The sequence below is a fragment of the Pan troglodytes genome, chromosome 5 (assembly GCF_028858775.2).
Source record: "Pan troglodytes isolate AG18354 chromosome 5, NHGRI_mPanTro3-v2.0_pri, whole genome shotgun sequence".
NCBI lineage: Eukaryota > Metazoa > Chordata > Mammalia > Primates > Hominidae > Pan > Pan troglodytes.
Window position 1 is genome coordinate 103,561,074 of NC_072403.2, and position 19,767 is coordinate 103,580,840.

Below are 19,767 nucleotides of genomic sequence, written 5' to 3' on the forward strand. Positions count from 1 at the left end.
AAGAAATAATGGAGCTATAAAATTATAACTGATAAATTCATATTAAAATGAAGCAATTTGAATATCTAAAATGGCTTTATGTTTGAAAACATGTTAAATTAGCAACTCTGAAGTCCGAGTTGCCCAATAAGAAGAATTCTTTACTAACTATTCATTTTTTTTTCCAAGATGGCAGCTTCTTTGAAATAGCAAGATCAACCCTGTGAGATTTAATTTAAGAAGCAAAATGGGAAACCACTGGAATCTTCAAGGACACCTCAGATCAACTTTAGTGATTACAATTCAACATGGGATTTGGGTGGCGAAAAAGATGCAAACCAGATCATTCCTCCCCTTACCCCTTCCAAATATTATGTTCTTCTCACATTTCAGAATACAATCATGAATTCCCAAGAGTCCTTCAAAGTCTTAACTCATTCCAGCATTAACTCAAAGGTTCAAAGTCCCAAGTCTCATCTGAGGCAAGGCTAGTCCCTTCTGCCCATGAGCCTGTAAAATAAAAACAAACAAAAAACCAAATTAGTTACTTCTGAGAAACAATGGGAGTATAGGCATTGAGTTAATACTCTCATACCAAAAGAGAAATCAGCCAAAAGAAAGAGGCTACAGGCCCCATGCAAGTCTGAATCCAGCAGGGTGGTTATGAAGTCTTTTTTATTTATTTATTTATTTTTTTTGAGGCAGAGTCTCACACTGTCTTCCAGGCTGGAGTGCAGTGGTGCGATCTCGGATCACTACAACCTCTGGCTCCTGGGTTCAAGTGATTCTCCTGCCTCAGCCTCCTGAGTAGCTGGGATTACAGGCATGCACCACCACGCCTGGTTAATTTTTTGTAGTTTTAGTAAAGACAGGATTTCATTATGTTGGCCAGGCTGGTCTCAAACTCCTGACCTCATGATGGGCCCACCTCAGCCTCCCAAAGTGCTGGGACCTTAAAGAGTCAAAATAATCTTTGACTCCATGCAAAGGGTGAGCTCCCAGAGCCTTAGGCAGCTCAGCCCCTGTTGACTTTGCAGGGTTTAGCCCCTACAGTTGCTCGCATGGGCTGGCATTCAGTGCCAATGGCTCTGTCAGGCTGAGGATTTAAGCTGCTGGTGGATATACCATTCTGGGGTCTGAAGGACAGTGGCCCTTTTCTCACAGCTTCACTAGGCAGTGCCTTAGTGGGGATTCTGTGTGGAAGCTCCAACCCCACATTGCCCTTCCATGTTGCCATAGTAGAGGTTCTCCTTAAGGGCTCCATCGCTGCATTAGGTTTTTGCCTAGATATCCAAGATTTTTCATACAAGCTCTGAAATCTAGGTGGAGGCTCTCAAGCCTCAACTCTTGCACTCTGTGCACCCACAGGTTTAACACCACCTGGAAGCTGCCAAGGCTTACAGTTTGCACCCTCTGAAGCAGTAGCTCAAGCTGTACCTGGGCCCGATCGAGCCACAGCTGGGGGTGGAGTGGTTGAGTCTCAAGGAGCAGTGTCCCCAGGCCCCACAGGGTAGTGGGACCCTGGGCCTGGCCCACAGAATTATTCTTTCCTCCAAGGCCTCTGGGCCTGTGATAGTAGGGGCTGCTGTGAAGATCTCAGAAATGCCTTGGAGGCCTTTTTTTTTTTTTTCATTGTCTTGGCTATTGGCACTTGGCTCCTTTAGGCTTGTGCAAATCTCTACAGATGTTTAAATTCCTCTCCAGAAAATTAGATTTTCTTTTTTACTGCATAGCCAGGCTGCAAATTTTCCAAACTTTTATACACTCTTCTTCCCTTTTAAATATATGCTCTACTTTCAGATAATTTCTTTGCTCATGCATAGAAGCATAGGTTGTTAGAAGAAGCCAGGACACTTCTCGAATACTTTGCTGCTTAGAAATTTCTTCTGTCAGATACCCTAAATTATCATTCTCAAGTCCAAAATTCCATAGATTCCTAGGGCACAATGCTACAAAATTCTTTGCTAACACATAACAAAAGTGACCTTTGCTCTAATTCCCAGTAAGTCTGTAATTTCCATCTGAGGCTTCCTCAGTCTGGACTTCATTGTCCATATCACTATCAGCATTTTGGTCACAACAATTTAACAACTCTCCAGGAAGTTTCAAATTTTCCCTCGTTTTCCTGTCTTCTTCTAAGTCTTCCACACTACTCCAACCTCTGCCTATTATCCAGTTTCAAAGTCACTTCCTCATTTTCAGGTGTCTTTATAGCAGTGCCCCACACCTCAGTACCAATTTTCTGTATTAGTTCATTTTGGCATTTCTGTGAAGAAATAACTGAGACTGGTTAATTTATTTAAAATAAGAGGTTTAATTGGCTCACAGTTCTGTAGAATGTACAGGAAGCATGGCTGCAAAGGCCTCAGAGAGCTTTTACTCATGGTGGAAGGGAAAGCCAGAACAGGAATCTTCACATGGCTGGAGCAGGAGGAAGAAAGAATAGAGAGAGCTGCCACGCACTTTTAAACAACCAGGTCTCACAAAAACTCATCCACTGTGGTGACCAAAGGGGATGGTGCTAAGTCATTAGAAACCACCCCCGCAATCCAATCACCTCCCATCAGGCCCAACCACCAACGCTGGGGATTATAATTTGACATAAAATATTAGTGGGGAGAGAGATCCTAACTATATCTGGGCCCCTCTCTGCTCCATGCCCAGGCAGAACTCCAGGTATTGGTAGCAACTGCTTGGTAGACTGAGCTGCCTCACACTTCCTGCTCAGAGATTATGGTGCAGCACTGCCTGCTCTCTTCCACACCCAGGGATATTTCCAAGCATTCAGAGAATTTTCTTGCCTGAATTAGCAGTCTGAGATGGCCCTCCCTCACTATACAGAGACCATGGTAAAGTAGGGCCCTCTCTACCCTACACCCAGACATATCTCCAGGTATGTAGATCATCCACTCTCTCAGATTAGAAGTTTAGACTGTCCCCACTTCCTCTGGCAGAGAACTTGGGGCCAAAGAGGTTTCCCAGCTCTATGCTTAGGTACACTGCTGGGCACTTGGTTATAACCTACTGGATTCTCCTCAGTGCTGGTGCTCATACCTGACATGAGGGGACTTGTAGGTGGGCCAGCCTGGTTGGCCCCATCCATCTCTGCCCTCCACCTCTCTGGGCAGGAGCAGGGAACTCAGACCACTGTGACCTCCACAGATCAGCCCATTGACTTAGGCAACAGAGAACATCTCCTGGTAAACAATGGTCAAATATATACTCAGTCACATTGGCCAAAGCCAGCTCTTACCCAAAAGAGCCATCTATTGTATTATAGGTCAAACTGCAGAGCCCATTACAAAACCTACTGAAAAATTGCATAGGACTTTAGAAGCAAAGCCAAAAGACCCTACCCAACATTCTCTACATTCACATCCCCTAGGGAGGTGGGGGAAGGAAAGGTAAAGAAAAACACACATGGGCCGAGCCCGGTAGCTCATGTCTGTAATCCCAGCACTTTGGGAGGGTGAGGCGGATGAATCACGGGGTCAGGAGTTTGAGACCAGCCGGGCCAATGTGGTGAAACCGCGTCTCTACTAAAAATACAAAAAAATTAGCTGGGCATAGTGGTGGGCGCCTGTAATCCCAGATACCCAGGAGGCTGAGGCAGAATTGCTTGAACCCAAGAGGCGGAGGCTGCAGGGAGCCAAGATCGTGCGTGCCACTGCATTCCAGCCAGCCCGGGTGACAGAGTGAAACTCCATCTCAAAAAAAAAAAAAAAAAAAAAAAACCACAAATATTACAGGGAAAAAAAAGAAAAAAATTCTATCCATCTGAAAATAATTACAACCATTAAAATTACTCACATCCCCAGATGATAAGAAATCAGCACAAGAATATGGCACCGTGAAAAATCTGAAGGTAGTGACACCAGCAAAGTATTACACTGGCTGTTCATCAATGATCCTTAACCAAAAAGAAAACTCAAAAATAGCAGATAAAGAATTCCAAGCATGGATTACAAAGAAACGCAATAATATCCAAGACAAGGCTGAAAGTCAACACACAAAAAATCTAACCAGTCTTTTAAACTAACTCAGTCAGACAAAAATAAACCAAAAGGAATTTAAGAAATGAACAAAGTCTTTGAGAAATATGAGATTAGATGAGACCAAATCTATGAATTACTGACATTCCCGAGAGAGAAGGCAAAAAAGTAAACAACCTAAAAAACATATTTGAGAGAATAATTAAATAAAAGTTCCCTAAACTTGCTAGAGAGGTAGACATTCAGATACAAGAAATCCAGAAAACACTTGTGCCAAGACATATAGTCACCAGACTGTCCAAGGTCAATGCTAAAGAAAAAATCTTAAAGGCAGAAAAAAGCCATATGACATACAAAGGGAACTAAATCATGCTAACATCAGACTTCTCAACAGAAACCTTACAAGCCAGGAGAGACTGGGAGGATATTTTCAGCATTCCTAAAGAAAAAAAAAATTCCAATCAAGAATTTTATATCCTGCCAAACTAAGCTTCAGAAGCAAAACAGAAATAAAATATTTCCCAACAAGCAAGCATTAGGGGAAATCCTTACCCTTAGGCCAACGTTACAAGACATCTTTAAGGAAGTTTTAACATGGAAACAAAAGAACAATACCTGATACCATGAAAGCATACTTAAGTACATAGGCCACAGACCCTACAGAGCAATCACATGATAGAAACTGCAAAGCAACCAGGTAACATCTTGTAATATGATTAAAACCTTACATTTCAATAATAACCTTGAATGTAAATGGTCTAAATGCTACACTTAAAAGACACAGAGTTGTAAGTTGGATAAAGAAAGGAGATCTATCTTTTTGCTGTATTCAAAAGACCCATCTCACACAAAATAACAATTAGTATTAAAATAACGGGTTGGAGGAAGATCTATCACACAAACAGAAAATTAAAAATAGCAGGTGTCACTACTTTTATGTCAGATGAAAAAGGATTTAAATCAACAAGAGTAAAAAAGGACAAAGTAAAAAAGGAAAAGAAGAGCATTACATAATAATAAAGTGTTTAATTCAACAAGAAGATATAACTATACCAAATATATACACATCCAACATTGGAGCAACCAGATTGATAAAACAACTACTTATCGACCTACAAAAAGACTTAGTTATAAAATAATAATGGTGGTCTTTAGCACCACACTGACAGCATTAGACAGATCATCAAGGCAGAAAATTAACAAATAAATTCTGGACTTGAATTCAACACTTCACCAATTGGACCTAATAGATGTATACAGAATATTTCCCTCATCAATGACAGAATATAAATTCTTCTCATCTGCACATAGAACCTGCTCCAAGACTGACCACATGCTTGGCTATAAAGCAAGTCCCAGTAAATTCAAAAAGTTGAAATCATATCAACCATATTCTCAGACCATAGTGGAATGAAAACAGTAATCAATATTAAGAATGTCTCCCAAAACCATGCAATTACATGAAAACTAAACAACTTGCTCTTGGATGACTTTTGGATAAACAATGAAATTAAGGCAAGAATCAACAAATTATTTAAAACAAATGAAAACAGAAACAATATATAAAAATCTCTGAGCTACAGCAAAAGTAGTGTTAAGAGGAAACTTTGTAGTGCCAAACACCTACCTCAGAAAGATAGAGAGATTTCAAACTAATAATTGAACATCATACATAGGGAACTACAGAAACAAGAAGCAAATAATCCCAAAGCCAGCAGAAGAAAAGAAATAACTAAATTCAGAGCAGAAATGAATAAAATTGAGACCAAAAAATCCATACAAAGAATCGATGAAACCAAAAGTTGGTTACTTGATAGGATAAAGATTGATACATCACTGTCTAGATTAACAAAGAAACAGAAGATCCAAATAAGCACAGCCAGTAGTGACTAAGGTGACGTTACAACTGACCCACGGAAATACAAGAGGTCCTCAGAGACTATTATGAACACCTCTGTGTACACAAACTAGAAAATCTAGAGGAAATGAATACATTCCAGGCAATGTACAACCTCCCAAGATTGAATCAGGAATAAGCCTTGAACAGACCAATATTGAGTTCCAAAATTGAATTAAAAATACAATCCCATTTACAATAACCACAAAAAATACCTAGCAATACACCTAATCAAAGATGTAAAAAATGTGTATAAGGAAAACTACAAAATACTGATGAAAAAAATCATAGATAACACAAACAAACGGAAAGATGTTCCATGCTCATGGATCGGAAGAATCAATATTGTTGAAATGGCCATATTGTCCAAATAATCTGCTGATTCGACACTATTTCTATCAAACTACTAATGCCATTTTTTACAAAATTAGAAAATATTATTATAAAATTCATATGAAACCACAAAATATCCCAAATAGTCAAACCAATTCTAAGCAAAAAGAACAAACCTAGAGGCATTATATTACCTCAGTTCAAACTATACTATAAGGTTACAATGATCAAAAAAGCATGGTACTGTTATAAAAACAGACATACAGATCAATGGAACAGAGTAGAGCAGTAGTCCCCAAACTTTTTGGCACCAGGGACCAGTTTCAAGGAAGACACTTTTTCCATGGACCAGGGTTGGGAGTGGGAGATGGTTTCTGGAGGAAACTGTTCCACCTCAAATCATCAGGCATAACATTCTTATGAGGAGCTTGCAACTTAGATCCCTTGCATGTGGAGTTCACAATAGGGTTCAAGCTCCTATGAGAATCTAATGCTGCCACTGGTCTGACAGGAGGCAGAGCTCAGGCAGGAATGCAAGTGATGGGAAAGTCCTGTAAATACAGAAGAAACTTCGCTGGCTCACCCACTGCTCACCTCCTTCCCACTGGTCTGTGGCCTAAGGGTTGGAGGCCCCAAGAGTAGAGAACCCAGAAATAAAGCCATCCACCTACAGCCCTCTGATCTTCCACAGCATTGACAAAATAATAAATGTGAAAAGGACTCTCTCTTCAATACATGGTGCTGGGATAGCTGGCTAGCCATATACAGAAGAATGAAACTCAAACCCTACCTTTCATCATATACAAAAATGAACCCAAAATTGATGAACAATTTAAATGTATGACTACAAATTATAAAAATCTTAGAAGAAAACCTAAGAAGCACCATTCTGGATACCAGCATCGGTAAGAAATTTATGACTAAGTCCTTAAAAGCAATTGCAACAAAACGAAATTTGACAAGTAGGATCTACTTAAACTGAGAGCCAAAGAGCTTCAGCAAAGATAGTTTCTTTTCAACAGCAAAATAAACTATCCACAAATAAACAGACAATCTACAGAATGAGAGAAAATATTTGCAAACTAGGCATCTGACAAAGGTCTAATATCCAGAATCTATAAAGGACTTAAATAATTCAACAAGCAAAAAAACTCCAAATAATCCCATTAAAAAGTAGGCAAAATATATGAACAGACACTTCTCAAAAGAAGACATACAACCAGCCAATAAACGTATAAAAATGCCTAACATCACTAATCATCAGAGAAAGGCAAATCAAAACCACAATGTGATAACATCTCACACTCATCACAATGGCTTTTTAGTTAAAAAAAAGTCAGAAAACAAGAGATGCTGGCAAGGTTGTGCATAGAAAGGAATGCTTATGTACTGTTGGTGGGAATGTAAATTAGTTCAGTCACTGTGGAAAGCAGTTTGGAGATTTCTCAAGGAACTTAAAACAGAACTACCATTTGACTTAGCAATCCTACTACTGGGTATAAGAAAATACATTATTTTATTAAAAAGATGCATACACTTGTGTGTTTATTACAGTACTATTCCCAGTAAGAAAGACATGGAATAAATCTTGGTGCTCATCAATTGTGTATTAGATTTTTTTTAAAAAAGTGGTACATATACACCATGGAATACTTCATAGCTATAAAAAATAACAAAATTATGTTCTTTGCAGCAACATGTATGCAGCTAGAGGCCATTATCCTGAGTGAATTAACACAGGAACAGAAAACTCCAGCCTGTGAGATCACCCTCGGGGACTCTATGAAGCTGCAGGGGTGGAGCTACCCAAAGCCTTGGGAGCCTACTCTTTGCAGCAGTGTATCTTGGATGTGGAACATGGAGTCAAAGGAGGTTATTTTGGAGCTTTATGATTTAATGACTGCCCTGCTGTGTTTCAGATTTGCATGGGGCCTGTAGCCTCTTTCTTTTGGCTGATTTCTTCATTTGGGAATGGGAATGTTTACCTAATGCCTATATCACCATTGTATCTTAGAAGTAAATAACTTGTTTTGATTTTACTGGCTCATGGGTGAAAGGGACTTGCCTTATCTCAGGTGAGATTTTGGAGTTTAGACTTTTGAGTTAATGTTTGAATAAATTAAGTCTTCGGGGGACTATTGGGAAAGCATAATTGTATTTTGTAATGTGAGAAGGACACGAGATTTGGGGAGCCAGGGGTGGAATAAATAGTTTGGATATTTGGATATTTGTCCCCACCCAAATCATATCATATCATATCACCCAAATATCAAGTTGAAATGTAATCCCAATTTTCGAGGTGGGAGATGTTTTGGTCATGTGGGCAGATCCTTTAAGACTTGGTGCTGTTCTTGTGCTGTTGAGTTGTTGTTAGATCTGATTGTTTAAAGTGTGTGGCACCTCCCCTACTCTCTCTCTCTCTCAAACTTTGTTTCTCTCTCTCTCTCTCTCTCTCGCTCCTGCTTTCACCACATGATTTTCCTGCTCCCACTTCACTTTCTGCCATGATTGTAAGCTTTTTGAGGCCCTCACCAGAAGCTGAGCAGATGCTGGTGCCATGCTTATATGGCCTGCAGAACTGTAATCCAATTTAACCTCTTTTCTTTATCAATTACCCAGCCTCAGATATTTCTTTGTAACAACTCAAGAATGGCCTAAAACAGGTACACATGGACAGAAGTATGGCAAGAATAGACACTGGAAGCTACTAGAGAAGGAACAAAGTGAAGCAAAGGTCACAAAACTATTGGGTGCTAGTCTCACTACCTGGTGATGGAATCATTTATACCCCAAACCTCAACATCATACAATATATTCATGTAACAAAACTTTAGCATCACACAATATACTCATGTAATAAACAATACCCCTTGAATCTAAAATAAAAGTTGAAATTTTAAAAAGAAAGCCAAATTAAAAAATTAACTATTCAGTGATAATCATGTTCAAAATAACACATCGAAGGAATACTTAGTCTTATTATAATGACTTAATATTCATTAGAAATGAAATATTAAAATGATAATTGGCATTTAGAAATCTATAATCATAATTCAATTATTATAGCATACTGACTTTTTATAGATATAACATGTCAGAAAGTGCCAATACAATTATTTGTTAACAATAAAAATTGATAAAATAATAGAAGTGCTTTTTATTAAAAATATGTAATGAATTTTATTCATCCTGTGAAAGCCTGTGTGGTTTTATTTTTAGATACTACAAAAAGCATTTATGTGATCATTTTAATTTTTTTGACATCTCAAAAATAATATTGTATAATATTACTGCTTTCAAAATCATATTTAACACCCTGACCTAATGCATTATATGCTTAAGGATTATGCAGCTGTCAGTATACCTAAAAAATTAAATGTGATATATGTGATCCAAAGGTAAAAAAAGTCTAATCTTCCTTTGGCTATAAACAAAATAAAGAATAATAATTATTGAATAATGTTAGAATTTGATCCATTAGCATTTAAATAAAAATATATGTGACTTATTTTATGATTAAAAACAATTATGAGTTTATATAAGAAATTTTTCTTGGTAAAAGTCCTTCTGTCCTGTAATTGATTACTAAGACATTTTCTGATAAACCCAAGCTCCTTTGAGAGTTGACTGTCCACCATCTTTTCTACAAAATAAATATTTTATAAACAAACATAATTTTTAAACATAATCTCTCCTCATCTGAGCTCCTTTATTTATGTCAATAATACCACCTTTCTTCTAGAAATCCAGTCTCAAAATACAGAGTGCTGTTTATTTTTGTCTCCTATTAGTGGCACCATAACTAATTCTGCTGTTTAACTTACTTGTGAGTCACTCACATTCAGCCAATTGCATCAGTCATACTGCAGCAGGCCCCTGCTGACCATATGACTCCCCAGCCTCAAACCATTTAAGTAAATTCCAGTATCTATGAGATCTTGTCCAACATTTTTACTGGGATTAAGGCCTTCCAAGATCTTTTCTCTGGAAATCATCAAGACACTCAGAAGGTTCAGAACCCTGGCTAATGGCAGAAAAAATTCCTATAGACTAAATTCTTAGTGTCTCTGATCATTTTCCCATCTGCTTTCAGAAGGTCTAGCTTGAAGTGATGGCAGTTTGCAAGGCACCAGATGTGTTTGAATATCCTGGTCTTTTGCTAACAAGGCTCCAATGTCAGTGAATATGTGATGTGAATCCAAAAAGACAATTAGCAGAAGACTGTTTTGCTGTCACCTCTCCAGGATCCCTAACATCCTAGCCTCAGGGGAATATTCACACAGCTCCCCTCCGCAGTTCAACTCAACTAGTTCCATATATCAAATCACACCTAATTAATAATATTATCTATAAAGTAAGGTGAATCATAAATATTTATTAGAGCTTACAGTTGGGCACTGTCCTTAGAGTAATGACATAAATAACAATACTCTTAGTCATTGTGTGAGTTCCAATTATTGTCTTTAAAGGAATTGTGGTTGGGGAACTTTGAATAACATGTCAAAGATCATAAACCTAGGTAGTGATGGAGTCAAGATAATAATTTAAGTGTGTCAAACTCCAAAACTCCTTTTCCTCCAAATTACTCTATACATGTATTTTCTTCTATTTTAATTTATTCCAAAGGTATCAGATGATATGCTGGAAAATATACAACAATAAGGCTACTACTATAACACCACCACAAAAACAAAGTCTAGCTAATAGTTTGGTACCATTTGTCCCTTCAGAAAAGTTTAGATAAAAATTACATTGTATTTAACTAACTTAACTATATGTGATGACAATGATGTGAATACTCTGATTATAATTATTTCTTACTTTCTCTTATTCTTTCACACTCCCTCTGTTTGTGTAAGCATTGGCATGGTTGTTCATTTTTCACCAGAGGCCATAAGTCAATTGAATACTCAAGCATAGATTTTGAATTAGATTGTTTTCACTTCATTATTGCAAAAGAGGGTTCTTTAGCTGTGAAATGGATATAGAAATTCTTCTAAAGCACCAATCAGGAAATATATACTGCAAATTTTTCTTAAGTGAGGGATAATTGTGATGCTTTTCTTCATCATATTTCTTAAATCAATTTCCTTTTCTTCCTCTTCCATAACCACCACTACCAATTTTAATTCTTGTAGTCTGTTACCTAAATTATTTCACTACCTCTAAATTGGTCTTCCATCTCTAGCCTTCCTTCAGAATTTCTTATGCATGAGGCCAGCCAGAATTTTTTAAATGGTTTCTTATACTGCTGTATTTCCCAAACTTGCCATTACTCTTTCCTATCTTTTCCTGAAGGGTAAAGGGCATTTAACATTCATTTGTCTACCTAGCCACACTTGATCTAAGCCAAAAGGTGGAGAATCAGTATATTCAGACCAACAAAAACACAGGAATAATATTCCCATGCGTCTTCTTTTTTATATATATTTAAGGAACAGATGAATAAATACGTGAAAAAAAGTGTTTTATATACAGAAATGCCGTATATCAAATGCATGTAGTATTTAATTATCCTTTTACAGTTTTCTAATACTGTTACGACTAATTTGAGAAAAAAGAAAGCAAATCTGCCTAGCGGATAAAATTTGAATGTGTTGTGCATTTTCATGTCATGTGGATACTGTCTTGACCTGCAATTGTGAGACCATATTCACATACAATAAGCAGGCTTGTGGAATTTAAAACTGTGCCAAAAAGTCTTTGATAATAATCCCATAAAAGGTGTAATATAATTCCCCTCCCCCTAAGAATGAGTTGAACTTAGTGCCTTGATTCTATTCTAGTGGATAGAATATGATGAAAGTGACAATGTGTGACTCCAAGACTAGCTTATAAAAGGCAGTGTGGTTTCCACCTTGCTCTCTCTAGGTTCACTCACCCTGGAGAAAGCCAGCTGCATAAGGACACTTAGGCAGCTCAGTGGAGAGGACCATGAGGTAAGAAACAGATCTCCAGGCAATGGCCTGGGAGGAACTCATGTCACCTGACAACATCATGTGAGTGAGCTTGGAAGCAGTTTTACCAAACTCAGTCAAATGTTCAAATGATTGCAATACCAGCCAACACCTACACTGCAGTTTCATGGGAGACCCTGAACCAGAGCTGTCCAAATAAGCTTTTCTGTTTTCCCAACCCATGGATATAGTGAGGAAATAAATGTTTATTGTTTAAGCCATTACAACTGGGAATAATTTCTTATATAAAAATAAATAAATAATGGAGCCTCTAGGGGTAGATTTTATTTTAAACTGAGTGCATGGGAAGATATAAGGAATATGGTCAGAAATAATTGATCTGTTCCCTCTATTTTTTACTTGTAGAAATTAATAATCATTATATCAAGAATGTAGCAGCATTTGCATGACGTATTTGTGTTGCAAAATAGAAAACACAGCTCAGACTTCATCATGATCTCATTACCTTTCTTAAAAAAATATTTAAAATATTTTCACGTAATACTTTTATAAAAGCTTTGTGAAACCATTGAGTGACATATCCTAGCTTCTTAGGGACTCAGAAAATACAGAATTTCCTGTGCCACAAGCACTGTGCATGTAATCTTTACTTTTTTTCTTATTTCAGTAAAATAAACCCTATATTGTCAATTGGTTATTTATAGTGAATTATATTTTCACAAATGACATATATGTTTTTGTGGTATATATGAACTTGAATAGAATGGCTCTGTGATTAATATTACAATGGGTTTGTAAAGCATGCATTCAAGCTAAAATACTACCCTTTTTCTCCTTTCATGTCTTTTTATAATAACATTGAGCTTAAATTACACATTATATTTTCTTTTATATTACACCAGGTAAAGACAAAACAACTTCTTAGAACATGTAGTTATAATTATAATTGGCAGAATAACTTTGTAAAGAGTGAGTAAAGCTGTAAAATGAGATAGACTCTTTAGTCGACATGCTGTTTTATGTGTATATTTATAGAAATAGATATTAATAATATTTCTATATTTCAGTACTTTTGCCAGAATAATAAAACAAAATAACTAAGTTTTTTTTTTTAGGGAAAGTGTGCAAATAAAGAGTTTCAGTATTCTTTTACAAGGCATATTAAATATAGCAGTGATTTTTTTTTCATTCTTATTTTAGACAATTGCATTTTTGAATTCTCCTCTTATGGAAATGTTAGTCTAACCAATAATATTCAAAAAGGAAAACTAATCAGCCTTATGGAAGGAGACAGCTTGTCATTCTCCACTTTCCGTATCTACATTAATCTGGTTTTAATTTGGCATGGTTCTTCTATTAATCCAGGGTCTGGGGCTTGCATTTTTTTTTTTTTTCACTTGTGAGGAAATTGTAAATATGTTCACATGGCACATAGTAAAGTGGCAAGTTGTATGCAGCAAGAAACTCTCAACTATGGGAAAACTCCATCCTGTGTGCTGTAGGGTGACTATATATAGGTTTGTTTTATTGTTTTTAATTTGCGTATCTTCTGTCTGTCCTTAAATTAGATGCAATATCTTAATAATTTCATTTGAAACTCAAAGCCAAGATTTTGCTGTGTGAGGAAGTTTCTGAATAAGACATCAAGTTTCTAGCCATCAGAGGATAATTTATTGATACTTGTCAAAAGGAAGTATCAGTCTAACAGAAATCAAGACAAAATGAATGCCTGATGAATTTTCTTTGAAGTGCCTTTTATAAAAGTCCTTGGTAATACATATTGATGAACTCCAAATTGTCTTGCCTGAAGGGAAAAGAAAGTAGACTGCTTTACACTGTCTTATAAATATTCATCAAAAGAACAAGACTTATGTTTCCAGGCGTGAGGTGAATGATTACGGTTGTATGATTGCCTTGGAATCTGGATAATTAGTAAAACAGCCGTTGACAGAGAATTTTAAACTTGGTACGTTTCTTGCCTTCACTTTATTTGGAGTCAGAAATAAAGCTTCCTATACCTAAGGGAAGCAGTTTTAGGGGATGAAGAATTGATATTATCAAGTTCTAGCCATTGGTTGGTTTACCATCTTTTTAGCTCAAACTTAAAACAAAAATAATTGGTTTTATTTTTATTTATTTATTCTTTGGTAATTCATTTTTGGTCTAATGAAACAGTACCACTCTTATTAAGGATGATTTGTTAGGATATGTGTCTTAAGACCTGAAGACTGTAAAATGATAGGATGAATCCATCTAAATGGTCAGACAGAATAGTTTTGTGTGACTGTTTTTTGCATGGGATTATTGTTGTCATTTTGCTTATTCATTTTGGACTGAGAAATTAACTTTGTGTTTCTTTTGCTTATTGAATCCATGGAATTAAAGATCCAGCTTGATTAAATGGACATGGAATTTTTGATGTTTGGAAGATAAGTATTGTTCATACCAAAAATCAGAAATTATCTATCATTGTGTAACTAGTTGCACATTTCTCCTAACCCTTGTTTTATAAGTCATCCTCTAAACTGTTAGGAGGAAAATAATCCCTTCTTTGGAAACTTTATCCTTTACAGTGTTTAGCACTTAAATGCAATTAAGCAAACATAATATCCTCTTTGAAGCAAAATAGTTGCTCAGCTTAAGTAACTGAAACTAATTATCTCTGTTGAATGAAAGACATATTCGGCAAGTGTTTGAAGAATGCTTCCTTCATGTTGAGCAGAAATTAGCACTTTTATTGGCGTTGCAGGTGGAAGAGCACTCAACATGCTGTATCTGTCAGTTCATACCCACATGTAGACCTACAAGTAAGAAAGGGGAACCGAAATTGACATGTATCTGGGAGTAAAATGTGATAAAACAATTAATTTTTAAATAAGAGAAAGACAGGTTGAACAAATGATTCTCCTAGAAAATGTTTAGGTGTTATCTAAAAACTGTCCACTTATTGCAAGGGAAACTTTACTGCTTCAAACACCTTGGCCAGAAACATGCAGAATTTTAATACCCAGCAGCATTGACCTGTGGTAAATGCAGGAGATGACAATGATGGTGATGAGGGTATTGGTATTCTTGAAAAAGTAACTGAATAGTTTGGCAAATAAAGTTAAATGTTTTTCAGAAGCAAAGGAATCATCTTGTACTCTCCCACTTTTGTTTTTTTACATATTGCACTTTGTTTAATGTGCTTATAATTTATCTCATTCAGAATCTATGAAAAATAGTTTAGAAAAAAGACTCTTATAAGGCATATGGTGTCAGCAGTCTGGAACACTTAAATTGAACACATAGAATACCTAGATAAATTCAACGTGGGATAGAAACAAAGCAAGAACCGTCTGGAAACTGAAGTGTTTTGTCTCTGAGGAAATCTATTATTTTTATTTTATTTCAAAAACATCACTGAGAAATTTACTAGCTATAATATCATTTATATAACATTTTTTTCAAGCATCTGAGGAAAAAAAATCTCCATTTAAAATGCAAATGGAAAAATGTGGGAAAACGAGTAGGGCAGAAAAGGAGAATTGACAGTTAAATATTTAAAACTTTGCATTATTGGGCACATTAACCTGAATTTTTGTAATATCAAACACAGCCTCACCGTATGCAATCAATGGTGCATATAAACATTTCAATGAAAATATTTCAAATGTCTATATGCAGAAAACCACAAGAGAAAGGCTACTATCCAAAAATAATAGCTATAATTAAAATTTTGAAACTACGGGATAACCCAATACTTACTAAACCACAGCCATAGCTGGATTTGTTTTAGGACACTTTGTCTGCCCAGAGTACAACATCTTAAGAATGAGACAGAATTTACAATTGTCACTGGGAGGGCCTATGAGGAAAGAAAAGTGACTTCAAGTTAAAGACTAACTTAGAAAATTTTCCCTGGTGCTGACTGAAATGACTCATGTTTTGCTGAGTGGATTTTTGAAGAAAGTAACAGCTTCCAGTGTTTTCAGTGGTAGGAGCCCACTAGGGTGCAGATGAGACCTGCACTCATGAAAGGCAAGTATAGATAGTCATAAAGCATGAAGAAACAGTTGACATCACCCCCTTCCCATTAAATTAATTCCTATAAATACAAATGTAAATACTGTAAGTTGTCATTTGTTTATCAGGGAAGAAAGGAATGATAAAAATTTTAAGCTGGCATGTTTAGAGTAAACAGGCATTCATATTTCATGTTTATCAGAGTGAAAATGGATGCAAATTTTTCAGTAAGTATAAAAAGAAAGCATATTCTTCCAGCAAGAAAGTTGACTACTAGACATTTATCAAAAGAAAATGAATAGGAAATTGTGTTAGGGTATATATTGTAGGCATGTTTATATAACATTATAAAAAAATACTAGAAACAACTCAAATGATTAATAGTGAGAGACTGAGTAAATGCATCATATTAAACCAGACAGTTGTTCAATATTTAACCATTAAAATATTTTATATATTTTATTTATATTTACATGAAAATTATATATTAGGTGAGAAGAGGATATATATGTGTGTACATAGCTCTATCTATCTATCATCTATCTAAAAGTCATCTATCATCTATATCATATAGATGGTATTATGGGTTGAATTGTACTCCTCCACAATTCATATATTGAAATCCTAACCCCCAGTACCTAGAATATGACTATGTATTTGGAGACCTATCTTTAAAAAGGTACTGGAAATATTTTTAACAATCTTTTTAGAAGTCTTTGAAGGGGTAATCAAGGTAAAATGAGGTCATATGGAAGGGCCCTAATTCAGAATGACTGGTGTCTTTATAAGAAGAAATTAGGAAACACACAAGTACTGACGGAAGACTGCATGAAAACATAAGGAGAAGATGGCCATCTGCAAACCAATGAGAGAGGCTTCAGGAGAAACCAGTCCTGTTGAAGCCTTGCTCTTGGACTTTTAGCCTTCAGAATTGTGAGAAAATGACCTTCTGTTGTTTGAACCACTTAATCTGTGGTACTTTGTTATGGCAGCCATGGGAAGCTAATACAGATACTTACCTCTTGATGTAGATATAGACATAGATATATTTTTCTTGGTAATCTGTGTTTTCTATTTTTTTCTAACGTAAATACATACCATTTATATAATTTTAAAATATACAGGAAATAAGAAAAAGCTGCTAGACTATGTTAGTTGTGAAACACTGAATATTTCAGAATAACGTTCTCTAGAAACTCAATTAAGAATTAGGAAGAAAACACCAAATGTATCCAATCGTTCACAGGTAATTTTGCCCAGAAGTTAATTTCTGTAAGTTTGATAACTGTCATTTCTTGCTACAGATGCAATCAAGCAATATCTGATTCAAAATAGTTTTAATCACAATAACCACGCCAGAGGTGACTAGTTGAAAATAAGTGGGGTGACATATTTTGTGCAAAGATCCTAAATTTTTAGTCAGTAGGGGCTTTGTGTCGTGGAACTTTCTACTCTCCATAGCACCTAGCAAAATTCTAGATATGAATTCACTCTTTATAAATGCTTTTTGACTGGCTTATTCAAAAAGTGAGAAAGAAGAACGATTTCGTAATAATTGGCTTTCGTACTTCATTAATTGATGCATGTATTCATTGTAGTAAGATATAACTAAAAATCTTCACGTTGTTGATTGCAAGAAGCTACCTATCAACATAGAATCAGGGATATGTCAGTTTTTCCCTTAAAAAATGAATAAAACCCAGAGTATAATTTGCCCTGGAAATGTCAATATCAGCAGTGTGATAGTTAGAGGACACAGAAGTGACAATCAAACTGTATTCAGTATGGTCATTTATTAGAAGTTTGGGGGGCCTAGTGCATGGTATATTTTTGGTTCTATAGGAGAATTCAAAGTAATCTCTTCTGAATCCAACACATTCTCTAAAATCCCTGTATGCATGTAAATAAATGTAGCTCTATCTATAAAAAACGTAAATAAGTTTCAAATTTTAAAACTTACAGATTTTCAGAAAACACATCAGCGATGGCTCAGGGAAACTATTTCAGATGAGGAAAATTATTTTCTTGATATTTGGTTATCTATTTTAACACAAGACTCTTGATAACAATATGTAATTGTTTAGGACCCATTAGCTTTTTACCTCAAATATTGTATAATTGCTTCAGTTAATTATAAAAAATATGGTTTCCATTTTATATTCACACATTAAAAACCTGTGAATGTTCACTTCCAGAAAAAAAAGTAAGGTATTTTTCTTCATACCTAAGATAATTTGCTTCTATATATTCTATATATAAAGATATATTCTATATATTTCTATATGGGTGTCATCTCTGTAGTGTCCCAGTCTTTCTAATCTTACTTGTTTTTCAAAAACCCATTCAACACTTACAGTGTCACTATGAGAAAAAGATGAAAATCTGTGCTTTCTTCTAAGAAAATAAGTGTAGAGAAATTTATTTTAAAACACAAATCATATTACAGGTAAAATGTATATCAATAAAACCATATTATCTTTACGTGACACAGAAAACCATTATGTTTCTCTGTATTTGCTTCTTGTCTTTAGTTTTTATTGATTAAGCCTGGTTGCACCTCAGCCAGCTGATGAGTGTTCACCATCTTACTTCCATTTTGACTCTTCTTTGTCTGAACTGTTTCCCTACTGTCTGTCTCCAAACAGTTACCTGTACTGATTTCAACTTTAACCTTCAACCCGATATATTTTTTAGCCACTCACAAAGAATTTTAAGAATTCACAAAACTGAGAGCTTCTGCCAGAAATGCTGCAAAAGATGTTAGAAATATATTAAATCAAGAAGTATTTTTAAAAAGCCTGCATATTTTGACTGCATTAGTCGATCATAAGAAAGTTGCCTACATCGTAAACACACTCTCCCAGAAACTTTAGTACAGGTGCGGCTTTAGTAAGTTCAGATGTATAAATGCTAAAGCTTATGTAAACATTCACTTGAAAGCATCATTATTTACATTTGATAACCAGTTATAGGTTTTCATGATTTTAATGAATTTTTTACATTAACTTTTGGCTTTAATCTCTCTAATTGAAGGTGACAAACTATTAAAGCAAAAATTTAAAAACTGTATTATTCAAAATTCAAAAATCTAAAAAAAGTAAAGTAATTAGACCTAATTGAACTTTAAAATGCTGATTTAAAAATAAATTTGTAGTATTACACTTTTGAAGTTATTAAGGTGTAAAAGTGTACTAAGACTTTTGGCACACTTTGAATTTCAATATTCTTCATTAAAAATGGATTTTTAAAAAACCTAAACAAAGAAAAATAGGACCATATTATACCTTCTTCACTATCCTTCAAAAATTGCTGAAAACTTTCCTGCAGTACAATGTCACTTATCTTCAATCATCTAGAGAATGAAAGCCAGGGAGTTCAAGGGAGCAGCCTCAGGTCATGGAGCTGGTTCATGAAGGAAAAGATTCCCTGGGCTGTCACTCCATTTCTGTTCTCACTACCTAAATGGAGTAAGTCAATGAGAATTATGGACTTGATATTTTTATACTGGTGCCTGACATACCTAATCTCTCCCTTGACTAAAGTTGCCCAATCCATGAACCTCTGCTCAGAATAGTATCATCAGGCACTTCCTTTGCATAAAACATGGCTTTTGTTTGGACTGCAGTAAAGATCCATCCTAAGA

General features: G+C 35.6%; 1 long non-coding RNA gene across 1 annotated transcript in view; it reads left to right on the top strand.

The window, feature by feature from the left end:
• The window catches only part of LOC104006913 (uncharacterized), a 505,712-nt gene extending 497,613 nt beyond the window's left edge, over positions 1 to 8,099 (top strand). Inside the window, exon 6 of the long non-coding RNA XR_010158107.1 lies at positions 7,895 to 8,099. This is a non-coding gene — a long non-coding RNA (uncharacterized LOC104006913). The remainder of the gene's footprint in view (positions 1 to 7,894) is intronic.
• The last annotated feature ends 11,668 nt before the right edge of the window (positions 8,100 to 19,767 follow it).